The following is a 12,369-nucleotide window of genomic DNA, read 5'->3' as shown; positions in this document are numbered from 1 at the left end:
AGGACCATTGGGGCCCATCCTGTATGGGGGCACCCTGGCAATGTAGGGCGGATCGATGACTTCGGACTCAGCGTCCGAGTCATCTGCGTCACTGCCATCATCCTCCTCCTCATCTGAGTCGGCTACCGGTTCTGCCGGTCCTCCTATAGGCTCTTCCTCGGGCTCTTCCCCTGGCTCTTCCTCTGGCTCTTCCTCTGGTTCTTCCTCTGGCTCCAACCATCCACCATTTCCCTAGTTGGGGAAATAAGGATCTCCTGGATGGTGGAATCCGGATATAGTGTCTGCACGAGGGGTGAGAAACGTGTAAAGAGAGTATGTGTAAATAGCTTTCCAAAATACTCCTATAGTATTTTAATTGTTTAAGTTTGAGTTCCCTAAAGCTTTTGGATACAAGGTAAGTTTCTAGATTCATTTCCCAACATGATCACTCCCAAACACATGTTGGTCGTATTTTGAACAAATATAGTTGATCAGACTATATTTACCCCCAATATGACTACATAACTGTCCGGGTTTAACCACGGTGTTCAATTTCCTCCAGAGACTTTTAGTGTTATAATTTTAATGCATGCTTAGGTATTATCTTATTCAGAGTGTTTTAGTCTCATTGTATTTATAGTTGCATACCCTGTATGATTAGATATGTCAGTTCACTATAAACAATGCTTTGATACCAATCTGTCACACCCCCGAACCAGACGGCGGAAACGTCTGGGGGCTTGTGCGTAACTCCATCCTTGTAGTATCATCACATAGTATATAATTGAAACATAACATCATCATCATCACATATGTAATATAACAACATACATTGTTTACATCGAGTATTGTGTTTGAATATTACATGCCAAAATAATTAAAGTATGATGAAATAAAATATAACAAAACATCCATTAGATTGTTCAGCCCAACCTGCTTCAACGGTTTCCTGAGAATACAAGTTAATTTAAAAAGGTCAACATAAAATTGTTGGTGAGTTCATATGCATGTTTGAGAAAATGATTTGTATAACTTTGTAATCACAAGAAAATCCTGTATTTTCTTAAAATAGTTTAGTATGTTTGTGTCCGATCTTGTATTAATGCATGTGTGTTATTGTTTAATAGAATGCCAAAAGTGAATGAAGAGAATGTAAAGAGAATGTAAAGAGAATGCCCCCAGACAACCCTATGTTGCCTTTAAAAGAGAATGCTGGTATGTCAACCCCCGAGGTCGAGTACCGGCGCGAGTATGTTCCCGAGTAAGCCAAAGAGAAAAGAGAATGGTCTCCCATAAATTTATAATGTTAATTCCTTTAAGTGAGTCGTTATAACCATACTAGATAATGACAATTTCGCCTGTCTTGGCGTTTATGGACGCCGACGGAATAGAATAAGGTTTTCGTCACCCTAGACTGGTTTAGTCTAGTTGTAGCGAACAGCTCAGGTGTGGGGTGTCATCCCCGTATAGATCTATACACAAACCCCTGCTCTCCCTCCAAGAGACTCTGGTTATAACTACAGGCTACGATCGTACAGTCAATAGGTGTCAACCGACACGTCTCACTAGATCCTTAATCGAATTTACGCGAAGAGAAACATATAAAACACATTCCAGACCCAATGAACCATATAAGTGAACAACTAAGGCTCACTAAACATGTAAGTCATTTCTAGGCCCGAAAGGAATGAGATTATGTAACATGGGCCCAAAATATATGTAAAATGACAACTAAGGCCCATATCACATGTAAGGTATTTACAGGCCCAAATAGCACGCAAAGGGTATCCAAGGTCCGTCGAGCATGTTAATGGGTCATTGAGGCCCAATAAACATATAAAGAGTATTCAGGACCTATCAAGCATATAAATGGGTCACCAAGGCCCAATAACCATGAGAATTACATAATTAGCCTGTTTGTTATTATATTGCTAGTTTTAGCTCAATTATTTACCAGAATGACATAAAAGGCCCACCTTTTGTAAAAATGACATTCTTAGCCCATTAAGCCAAAAATTTACATTTAAAGTCCAATTTTGGTAAAAATAACATTTTAAGCCCCTTTTTGGACAAAAATTGCATTTAAGGCTAGTTTTTGTAAAAATAACATTTTTAACTCACTTTTGTCAAAAATATCATTTTTGGCTTGATTTTTATAAAAAGTATATATATTTTCGGCCCATTATAGATAATTTCATCTTTTTGGCCCAAATTTTTATAATTTCACAACTTTAACCCTTCTTATCAAAAATTTACATTTTTGGCACAACTTTCTTGAAAATGACATTTAAGCCCACAAAAGATCAAAATTTACAATTTTGGGCCCAAAACCGTGAGAAGCCCAAATAAGGCCCATTTATGAAATTGTTTACATTTTTAGTCCTTGTAAGGTCTTAAATGTCGAAGTTTACCATGTTTAGCAAAAAAAATCCTTTTGAACCCCTTACTAGACGTGAGTTACACAAATAACCCATTCTTTTGTCATTTTGTCACTTTTAGGCCCTTTTATGAAGTTTTTCTTAGCTTTAAGTAACTTACATGTATTTTTAACCTTTTTCTTGTAAGATAAGTTGGAATAAGTGTTATGTTATACCAATATCATCATCTTTTAGTAGATCTTTAAGTTCATGAAGTTTACAACACATAAACACATATATAACTAGAAAACCACACAAAATCATGCATACACACATAGATCTACATAAAACAGCTTGTATTCTCCCCCAAAACAAAGTGAAAATTGAAAATAAGAGGGTATGAGCTCACATTGCTTTGAAGGTTTTGGTTTTTGATGAAGAATAGATGAGATATCGGCCCTAGTAAGCTTCTTGAGTGAAGTTTTCGAACTTAGGGAGTTCTAGGAAGCAAGAATCACGAAAACATGTGTTTATGAGGAATGATTTAGCTTAGAAATGAAGTAATTTAACTTGAGTTTATATGATCTTACCACAAGTATGAAGCTTGAAGTGATCTTCTTGAAAACCACACAATACTCACGAATTTTTGGGGGGTGAAGATGAGAGAATTGTAGATGGCCTTGAGAGGAATTTAGTAGTGTTTGAAGTTTGAATGAAAAGTGGTGAGTAGGGAGAAGCTTGGCCGAAGATAAGAAGAGAAGGAAGAGAAGAGAGAGAGAGAGAGAGAGAGATGGGTTGGATCATGCATGGAAACATGGGATTTCTTGATACATGAAGGATAATATGTCTAGGTAACCTCTAGTCCATAGTGAGGTGTCAAATTTTGATCTAAATTAATCCCCCCTTTTTTTAATTGGGCCGAGAATAGGGAAAAGGAAAAAGGGAATGAAAGAGTTTGGGCCTTTTCTTGATTTAGTTCGAAATTATGAGGCCCAAGATGAAGATTTTCGGCCTAATAGTGATAAGGAAAAAGTGTTTACGGCCCAATGAAGCCCAAGAATATAGTTTACGACCCATTAGGGCTTATGAAACCATTTACGGCCCATCATGGCCCATTAGAGATAAGATGAATCATTCTAGGCCCACCGGCCGATAGTGGAGAGGTCACTTTCTGTGACCCGAGTGGTGCTATTTCCGTTTCCTGTGGGAGACGTAAGAGGTGATGAGATTTCGGTTTTTTGAGTTTGGGGGTGAGCCCTGTGGGATTGCACGGATGGTGATCTCCAACCAGAGTATATGGCAGTAGGTCTGCCACGAGGTAAAGATATAGCTTGAACATGTCGTCAGTGGGGACTGAGATGGTCAAGGACCAGGATACACCCAAATTGAGTATAGTAGGGCATGTGTTAGCTGCAGCGTCGGACAATAAAGAGGAGTATATCAGGGCGGTGGCCCTTATTGTCTTTGATGGGTATTAAGAGTGGAAATATGGTTTCTGCTCTTATGATAAGTGACGTGATGGAACTTTGGTTGAGGAGTCGATGATGAGGAGTACAGTAGATCATTACTTCCAGACTAAAAGTCAGGGTTAATACTGGACAGTTGGGAGGTCCGGTGATGGAATGGTGTGAGATTCTGAATGACTAGAGGCAATCATGGTGGGAAGTTCTGAGGATTTCATCTGAGTTTCAGGGCATTTGGAGTTGCTCGATCTCTGTCGGGAGGTCATCGAGCGTTGCGTAGCACCTTCCAAGAGTAGGTGCGATGATTACTGGTGGAAACAGTCGGTGTGATAGATTGTTGGTGCGCCGATTGGGGATGGTTCGAACCCTAAGTGGGGGAGAACCGGGTATTTTATTGAAGGGATCAGAGATTCGATCGAGAATGGTTAGAGATCTGGATATAGAGACCAGCGGTGCGAATTCATTGAGCCTAAGGTTGTCGGTGATTGAGACGAGGTGCAGAGCGAGATAATGCATGTGTTATGTTTGAAAAGGATGAGTGCCTCCACGGCAAGTGGCCGTTAATCGGAGACCTTGGGGTGAACGGGAATTCTTCAAGGTCATAATGGTGAATTCGAGATGGTTGGCTCGTAGGGGGAGTTCGGCAGATTAGAAATTCCGGTTCAATGATGGGGCTATTATTCAGCTTGAAAAGGGCAGAAGTCGATTAGAAAACCAATTTCAGGTTGTGGAACAGGAAGATCAGTGGATGAGACGAGACGTCGTGAGGTCCTATGAGGTGTATCGAGGTATCCGAATTTAATGCATTGGATTTTGGATAATTTTGAGTCTTGAGTGGAGACGGCAAGTGGTGGGTCAAGCATCGATGATTCCAGTGGGAGCCCTTTCGGTTAATGACAGCAAGTGAGATTGTCCAAGAATATGGATCGTAGCAGGGAAGGGTGTTTTGTTATGACGATTGCCGCCAGATATAGTGATGCATAATTTGGGTAAGCGCATGCACCTATCTATGATTGATCCGCGGATTGTGAATCAGTCAGAGGTTGTTGTGATGCTACGGGAAGCCGTAGTACTCACTAGTCAGAGGTTGCTGTGATGCTACGGGAAGCCATAGTACTCACTAGTCAGAGGTTGTTGTGATACTACGGGAAGCCGTAGTACTCACTAGTCAGAGGTTGTTGTGATGCTACGGGAAGCCGTAGTACTCACTAGTCAGAGGTTGTTGTGATGCTACGGGAAGCCGTAGTACTCACTAGTCAAAGGTTGTTGTGATGCTACGGGAAGCGGTAATGCTCACTAGTCAGAGGTTGTTGTGATGCTATGGGAAGCCGTAGTACTCACCAGTCAGTGAGAGGTTGTGGTGATACCACGGGAAGCCGTAGTATTCACCAGTCAGTGAGAGGTTGATGTGATGCTACCGAAAGACGTAGTACACACTAGTCAGCGAGAAGTTGTCATGATAAGGTACTCTTTGATCAGAGCATGGCGCAGAAGAGTTTTAGGCATGGGGTGGCCCTAATTTATGAGTTTTTGGGAACCTAGTGGTCGGACCAGGGGCGAGATCGGGGTCTCCTCAATGATAGGGAGTCATTATGTTCTGAGTAAGGTGTGGTCATCGCAATCCGAAAGAATGGGATAAGTGAGGTACGCATGGGTTGCGGGATATGAGTTCTGAGTTGAGTGCTTCGTTGGGACGAGTGGTTCCAACTTTGGGTCGGACCAAACTCTCGAGTTTGAGTTTGGCTCTGGTGGTGCGTTGGATAGGCGAGATGAGATTCTGGATTCTGAGGTGGGTTCCATGTTGAGGAGTATTGTTTGTCATCTGATGTCTTAGACCTGTGTGGGTCAGTACTCGGGTACGGGAGGTACCGCAAGTTGCATGGAACGATGAGTAACCGATGACAGAGGTCGGGGTTGAGTTGATCTCTAGTTGGGAAGGTAGCATTCTCTTAGGGTTAAGCGAACTTCGTTACTTGTGTGTCACATTGGGCCGATGTGGTTATAGTAAGAAGGAAACCATGGAGACGGTTGGGATAATGCAACGGATGACCCTAGAGGTTCAACTGTTGGGTCGAGATCAGACCTGGTACTCAGTGTTAAAAAAGGATACGAGGGATGCAGCTGAGGCTTATGATTTTAGATGTCTGAGGACTTCTGAGCGAGCATGATTCTCTTGTGTCAGAGAACAGGATGTTGAAAGTTTATTGTTCAGATGGATTCTGATAGTAGTTTAGTGGATGAGCCCTGGTGGGATGTAAACCCTTTCGTTCCTTGGGGCGTGATTCGGACTGTTTTGGTACGTTGGTATGAGTGATCGGTAGCCGATTGTCGGATTTTGTCTTGTGAGAATCAGAGGAGTAGTGAGTTATCAGGGTTTGATGTTCGAAGAGCGAATATCATGGTGATAGCGTGAGTGAGCGGTCTGGTGGCGGGCCAGGCCACTAGAGTTTCCCGATTCTGGGAAGATCAAAAGGGTATTTTAGCGACAGAGGGGCCGGTTTTGTTCCAAATTTGGAGTTCCTGGTCGGATTCAGGTATTCATGGAGAAAGATATCGTTTTGGTGTGAGAACCTCTTAGTGGTGCTTTTCGAGTGTTTGGTTTCTATCTATGTGGTTGAGGAGCGATTTCGAGGGCGAAATCTATTTCAAGTGGGGGAGAATTGTAACATCCGGATTTCCAGGCATGACAATTTGAGTATTTCTTTTTGAGTTATGAGGAGGGACTCGACGAGTTGACGTCTAGACTCGTCGAGTAAGATCGCGATTTGCTGACTGGATTAATGAAGGGACTCGACGAGTCCGCACTGTGGACAGAAACCCTAAATCTTTGGGCCTGTGCCCTATTTAAGGGTCCTTATAGCCCTCATTTGTGGCTACCAGTCTAGAGAGAGAAACCCTAGAGAGCTTGGGCGAGTTGTGTGTGAGAGCAAGCCATTTTAATCCTTTGTGGTGTTGTTTTGCAAATAAGAAGGTGTTTCCAGCTAGAGGAGGTCAAGAGGATTGCTAATCCGTGGTTTTCAAGTTTGGATCTGCAGTATTGAGGTAGCAAATCGAACTCTCCTTCTGTTTTGGTTAAGATCTATGAATCTAGGGTTTCCTATACCCTTTTTATGGCTTGAATTGATGAGTTTATGGTCCCTTTATGTGATTAGACTTCAGATCTGGACCCATAGAGGTCCAGAGAGCATTACCCACCTTGCTTTATGAAGTGTTATGGAAGGAATGAACTTAGGTTGCCATTTTTGGGGCTATTTCTTCAAAAGGAACCATATATGTGTTGCATGAGTGTAAAGGTTTCACCTTTACGTGTTTAGTGGGTATGGAAAGGTCAGATCTATAGGTTAGAGAAGCGGGTCTGACCTCAGAAGGTCATTTGAGTGTTGCCATGGACGCTACTCGCCGAGTTCATAAGTGGACTTGACGAGTCGAGTCGGGGTTGCCCCGCGATTCGTGACAGGTGTAACCCGTCGAGTGAAGGGATGACTCGACGTGCCAAGTGAGGCTAGAAGGATTCAGAGGACCCGCATGGACTCGCCGAGTCGCCCATGTGCACTCGACGAGTCGGGTCAAAGTTTGACCGTTGACTTCAGTTGACCTTAGGGTTTTGGTCAAACTGATTCAGGAGAGTTCAGGGAGGGGTAGGATGGCCTTCTACCCAATCTTTAGAGATGAGGCTATGAGAGGGTATTGATCAGGAATGTTATTCGTATGATAGGGGGAGGCTAGGTCGAGACGTCAAGCACGTGAGTTTATCCGACTTTGTACGAGGTGAGTCTTCTCACTATACCTTACTTGGAATGGTAACTAGGTGTGACCGGAAGGTCTTATGTGTATGAATGAGTTATGAGACTTTATGTGATATGTGACCAGAAGGTCTTATATATTTGTATGAGCTATGTGACTTATGTGATATGTGACCGGAAGGTCTTATATATTGGTATGAGCTATGTGACTTATGTGATATGTATATGTTATGTATGTATGAGTAGTATGGTATGGACCGGAAGGTCAGCAGTGGATGGACCGGAAGGTCAATATGGTATGGACCGGAAGGTCGACAGAGTAGGGCTGGAAGGTCTACTCAGATTGTGGGACCGGAAGGCCCCTGAGACACATTGACCGGAAGGTCTCGTAGATCTATAGCCCCGAATGGCTTATGTGTTGTATGTAGTATTTTGGGGAACTCACTAAGCATTTATGCTTACAGTTGTTGTGTTATGTGTTTCAGGTACTAGCGAGGATCGCAGGAAGGCGCCGGCATGATCCGTACACACTCATGAAGTTTATGACTTGAGATTCTGGGATATGTTTTGTTATGATAACATTGGATACATTATGTTTTGATAGTACCTTATGAATAAAAGTATGTTTTAAAAATGAAAAATTACTTTGGAAATTTACGTTGTTACAATTGTATTAGGTTTTGAACTTCACTCATGAGTTTTGATTCAAATGGATGATTTCAATTTAGCATATAGTATGATATTCACTTAGAGTACAAGTCTTACAATAGTTGATGTTTACATGAAAATAGAATTTCCTAGCTAAAAATGCTAGTTGTGACACTAGGGTCTAGATCTCATACCTTTAACTTTGCTTTTCAGTTCCAATGATATGAAAAATGATTTAAAAGTTAAAACCTATTTAGCTGGTTACTATTGCTAATAAATTCGCAAATCTTTTAGACCGAAAACGTTAAAAGCTGCTTGAACAACCTAATGAGCTAGTAATAATAATCAAGAACAACCTATGCTACACATCATACATATCCTAGACTTTCTAGGAACTCTCAACCCCTACCACTAGCAGTACCAAGAACCTCAATCAACACCGATGGTTGCCCTATGCATGCAAGTTGTACTCAAAATAGGATCGCATGGACTTTTGAATGAAGATTCTACCCTAAGTCCACAACCAAACAAGGAACAGGAAATGAGGCCAAATCGATCATTCTAGGGCTATACAATCCTAAGCATATACAAATTTAAAAGCATACACATAGCAATTAACTAAGCCGATATTAATTCCAAGTAATACATGGCATCAAATTCTATCGGGCTATAAGGCATCACACAATTCAGGCAGTTCTATCATTTAATTCCTGAAGGTATCCTCAACCCTAATCTAGCATGCAGTTCACGTATCAAACATATTAATCACAATACATAAATATGGGTAACTTGGGAAACACTTACTTGAGCTCAGCTGATTGCACGCATTGCACTCCCCTTTTTCTTAAAAGAATCTTTTTCAAAATTTCAAGTTCTTTTTCTTTTGAAAAGATTATCATTTCCTCAGTTTGAGTTCTGACACACCTGAAAGTGTGCCCGAATCCCTCAAACCAAGACTCTGATACCAACTTGTAACAACCCAAAAACCAGGAAAAAAACTTTCATTGTAAAAACAAGAGTTACAACCATCACATTGTTCCAAAAACCCTTACATAACAATAATTTCAAATCATCATAATACAATATGAAATGTGCGAAAAATAGTGAGGAGTGAATGTTGCGCCATCAAGTCGGGCCCTTCCCCTTAGTACCGAAAGTACCTGAAACCACAAATACAAACTGTAAGCAAAAGCTTAGTGAGTTTCCCCAAAGTACCACATACTAACATAAATAAGATAATGTTATGGGCCAAACCATAGTCTTACAAGCAATTTCATGTCGAGGGCTAAATCTCGGTCTTACAGTTGCCTAGGGACCAAATCCTGGTCTTTCATACAATTGCCAGCGGCCAGATGCTGGTCTTTCATACATTTATCCGATGCCAAATCCTGGTCTTTCATACAATTGTCAGGGGCCAAATCCTAGTCTTTCATACAATTGTCAGGGGCCAAATCTTGGTATTTCATATACATCTCAAATATAGCTAACACCCTATATCACAAATAATGTGCCGGCCTTAGTGCCTTTGACCCATTGATACAGTGAGAAAACTCATCTCTATCTGTTGATACGTAACAAAATGCTTGGCTACCGAACTGGAAGATCCCACACTGAACACAAACAAATCATCCTAATCAGAAATGGGTTATAAATCATAACTGGGGGCCTAAATCCAGAATCTAGACCCCTAAGGTAAAAGCCCATTTACCTTTCCCATAATGGGCCTAACCAAACTTGGCCCAATAACACAATAATGGACCCCAAGGTCCAAAAGGCCCAATTCAAGTAACTTGAGGCCTACTAACAAAATCCTAAGGTCCATTCATGCATCAAACAGTCAAAAGCCCAAAATCTATCTAAGGCCCAAAAGTCCAAACCCAACCGAAAGCCAAAATCCCACTGAGAAACGTACCTCGGCGTACACGACTGCTTCCCGGTACGCGCTGCGTACCCCTTGGTACATTCAGTGTACTAAGTTGCTTGCCACCTCAAGCCATTAGGTGCTTAATCCTTTCGGTCACTCGATCCAACTTTCAGATCTCGATTATTATGGGGTTCTAAGACATAAAGTTGGCATCTTTATGCCTTAGCATGTCTTAATGGAACCCAACATCCATTTTTGTCCAACCAAGCTCACATTAAGGGCTTAAACTCATGCATGGACTCATATCAACCATCAAGATAACATTCATATGCATCTAAATCATCAAAGGGACTGAGATCTAACATTTCTAACTTCTGGAGTTATCCAAACTCACGAAAAGAACCTGTGGGACCAAATAAACCCTTAACTAAGCCCTAAACTCTAATAATCAAAATGAATCACCAAGGTAAGAACTTTTTACCTTCAAAAGCTTCCAAAGTTGATGAAGACTCTGGATCTATAAGCTAACAATGCTTGGTCACCAACTTTCTCCTTCTTGAACACACACCAAAAATGCCACAAAAATCACTTCCAATGCTCAAAATGCTCAAAGGGGTGAACTAGGGTTAAAAGGGACGTAATGAACACTTAAGGCTTGTGAGGGTGAGTGTCCAAAGGCCATAATGTTGCTTAAATAGGGCCCATGCGCTAAAAATTAGGGTTTAATCTCTGGCTACGTACGCTCAACGTATGTGGCTAAACCCCCCCCCCCCCCCCCCATTCGTGCGATCAGATGTGCGCTTGTACGCTAAGCGTACCAAACGTACGCCCAGCGTACGAGGGACCCTTTTTGCAAATATTTATATATATATATATATATATATATATATATATATATATATATATATATATATATATATATATATATATATATATATATATATATATTAACTTCAAGGACCAAAAAGGAAAAATACCTAGAATCGAATGTTACAGAATTAACGATGACAAAAATTTCATTATACTTGTTCTTATGTTCATTGGAGAGCAAAAGGGGAGAGATGTGGAGAAGAAGCTTCGAGAGACTGGTGAATAGATATTTGATCCCCGAACTTATTTTTCAAGCTTTATAGGGACACAATGTGAGTTTTTTTGGTCTAAATGATCACTGAACCAGCTATTACAGGTTGAGAGGGACTAAAAGAGCAGGTTGTATCCTAGTTTATACCCCCATAAAGCCCGACAAAAACTTTAAGGACTGGATCGACCAACCCTAAAACTTTTATAGGGCATTTGTGTCATTTCCCCTTATTGGTTGTGAGCACAATTAATGAAAGATCAAGTTGAAGGTTCAGTTTGTTATTGGTGATTGGGTGTATTTGAAACTCAAACTTTATCATCAACACTCAGTAGCGAGACGTTTAAATGAAAAACTAGGTCCAAGGTATTTCGGTCCCTTTGAAGTACTAAGAGCAAATTGGCAAAGTGGCCTACCGGTTGCGATTAAATGATTTATTTCATGTATCTCAACTACGAAAGGTTATTGGTGACGAGGTGGCAGCCCATCAATTATCGGCGACTTTAACTGAGGATATGGAAGTTTTACCAGCAGTCAAGTCAGGTTGAAGGAATGCATAAGGTACTGCCCCTTAATTATCGGCGTCTTTAACTCTGGGATATGGAAGTTTTACTACAGCTAGATTAGATCAGGTTGAAGGAATGCATGAAGGAACCAGTGGGCAAGAGGTTTTAATATGTTGGTTGGATTTCCTGAAGGAACTATTCGATGTCATAAATCATCAATTTCCTGATTTCCACTTTCAAGACAAAGTGCGTCTTTAGGCGGAGAGTAATGATAACCCTCGATAATTTGGTCAGGTTTACCACAAGCAAAGTGGAAAACAATAGGGATTAAGATTGAGTACGAAAGATTATTTTCCGTATTTAATATAAATATAGTTATTTAGTTTGTTTAGTTATCTACTTCAGAATACTTTTCCTATTTTTTGAATATTCGGTTATGTTTATAGCAAGTCGTTATAAATATGGTACACCATTGTTTTTAGAATTATTCAATCAATAAAAGTTTAGTCAATGACTACTTGGAAGACTACTTGTTCTCGAACACTCTGGCTCTATTCCTAGGGTCCGGATCTCATACCTTTAACTTTGCTTTTCAGTTCCAATGATATGAAAAATGATTTAAAAGTTAAAACCTATTTAGCCGGTTACTATTGCTAATAAGTTCGCAAATCCTTTAGACTGAAAACTGTAAAAGCTGCTTGAACAACTATTTTCCATCAAACCTAGTGAGA

This window comes from Lactuca virosa, chromosome 3 (genome assembly GCF_052849685.1).
Source record: "Lactuca virosa cultivar CGN04683 chromosome 3, Lactuca_virosa_CGN04683_v6, whole genome shotgun sequence".
NCBI classification, from domain to species: Eukaryota; Viridiplantae; Streptophyta; class Magnoliopsida; order Asterales; family Asteraceae; genus Lactuca; species Lactuca virosa.
The sequence above is the reverse complement of the archived record's forward strand: the minus strand, read 5'-3'. Positions refer to the sequence as shown.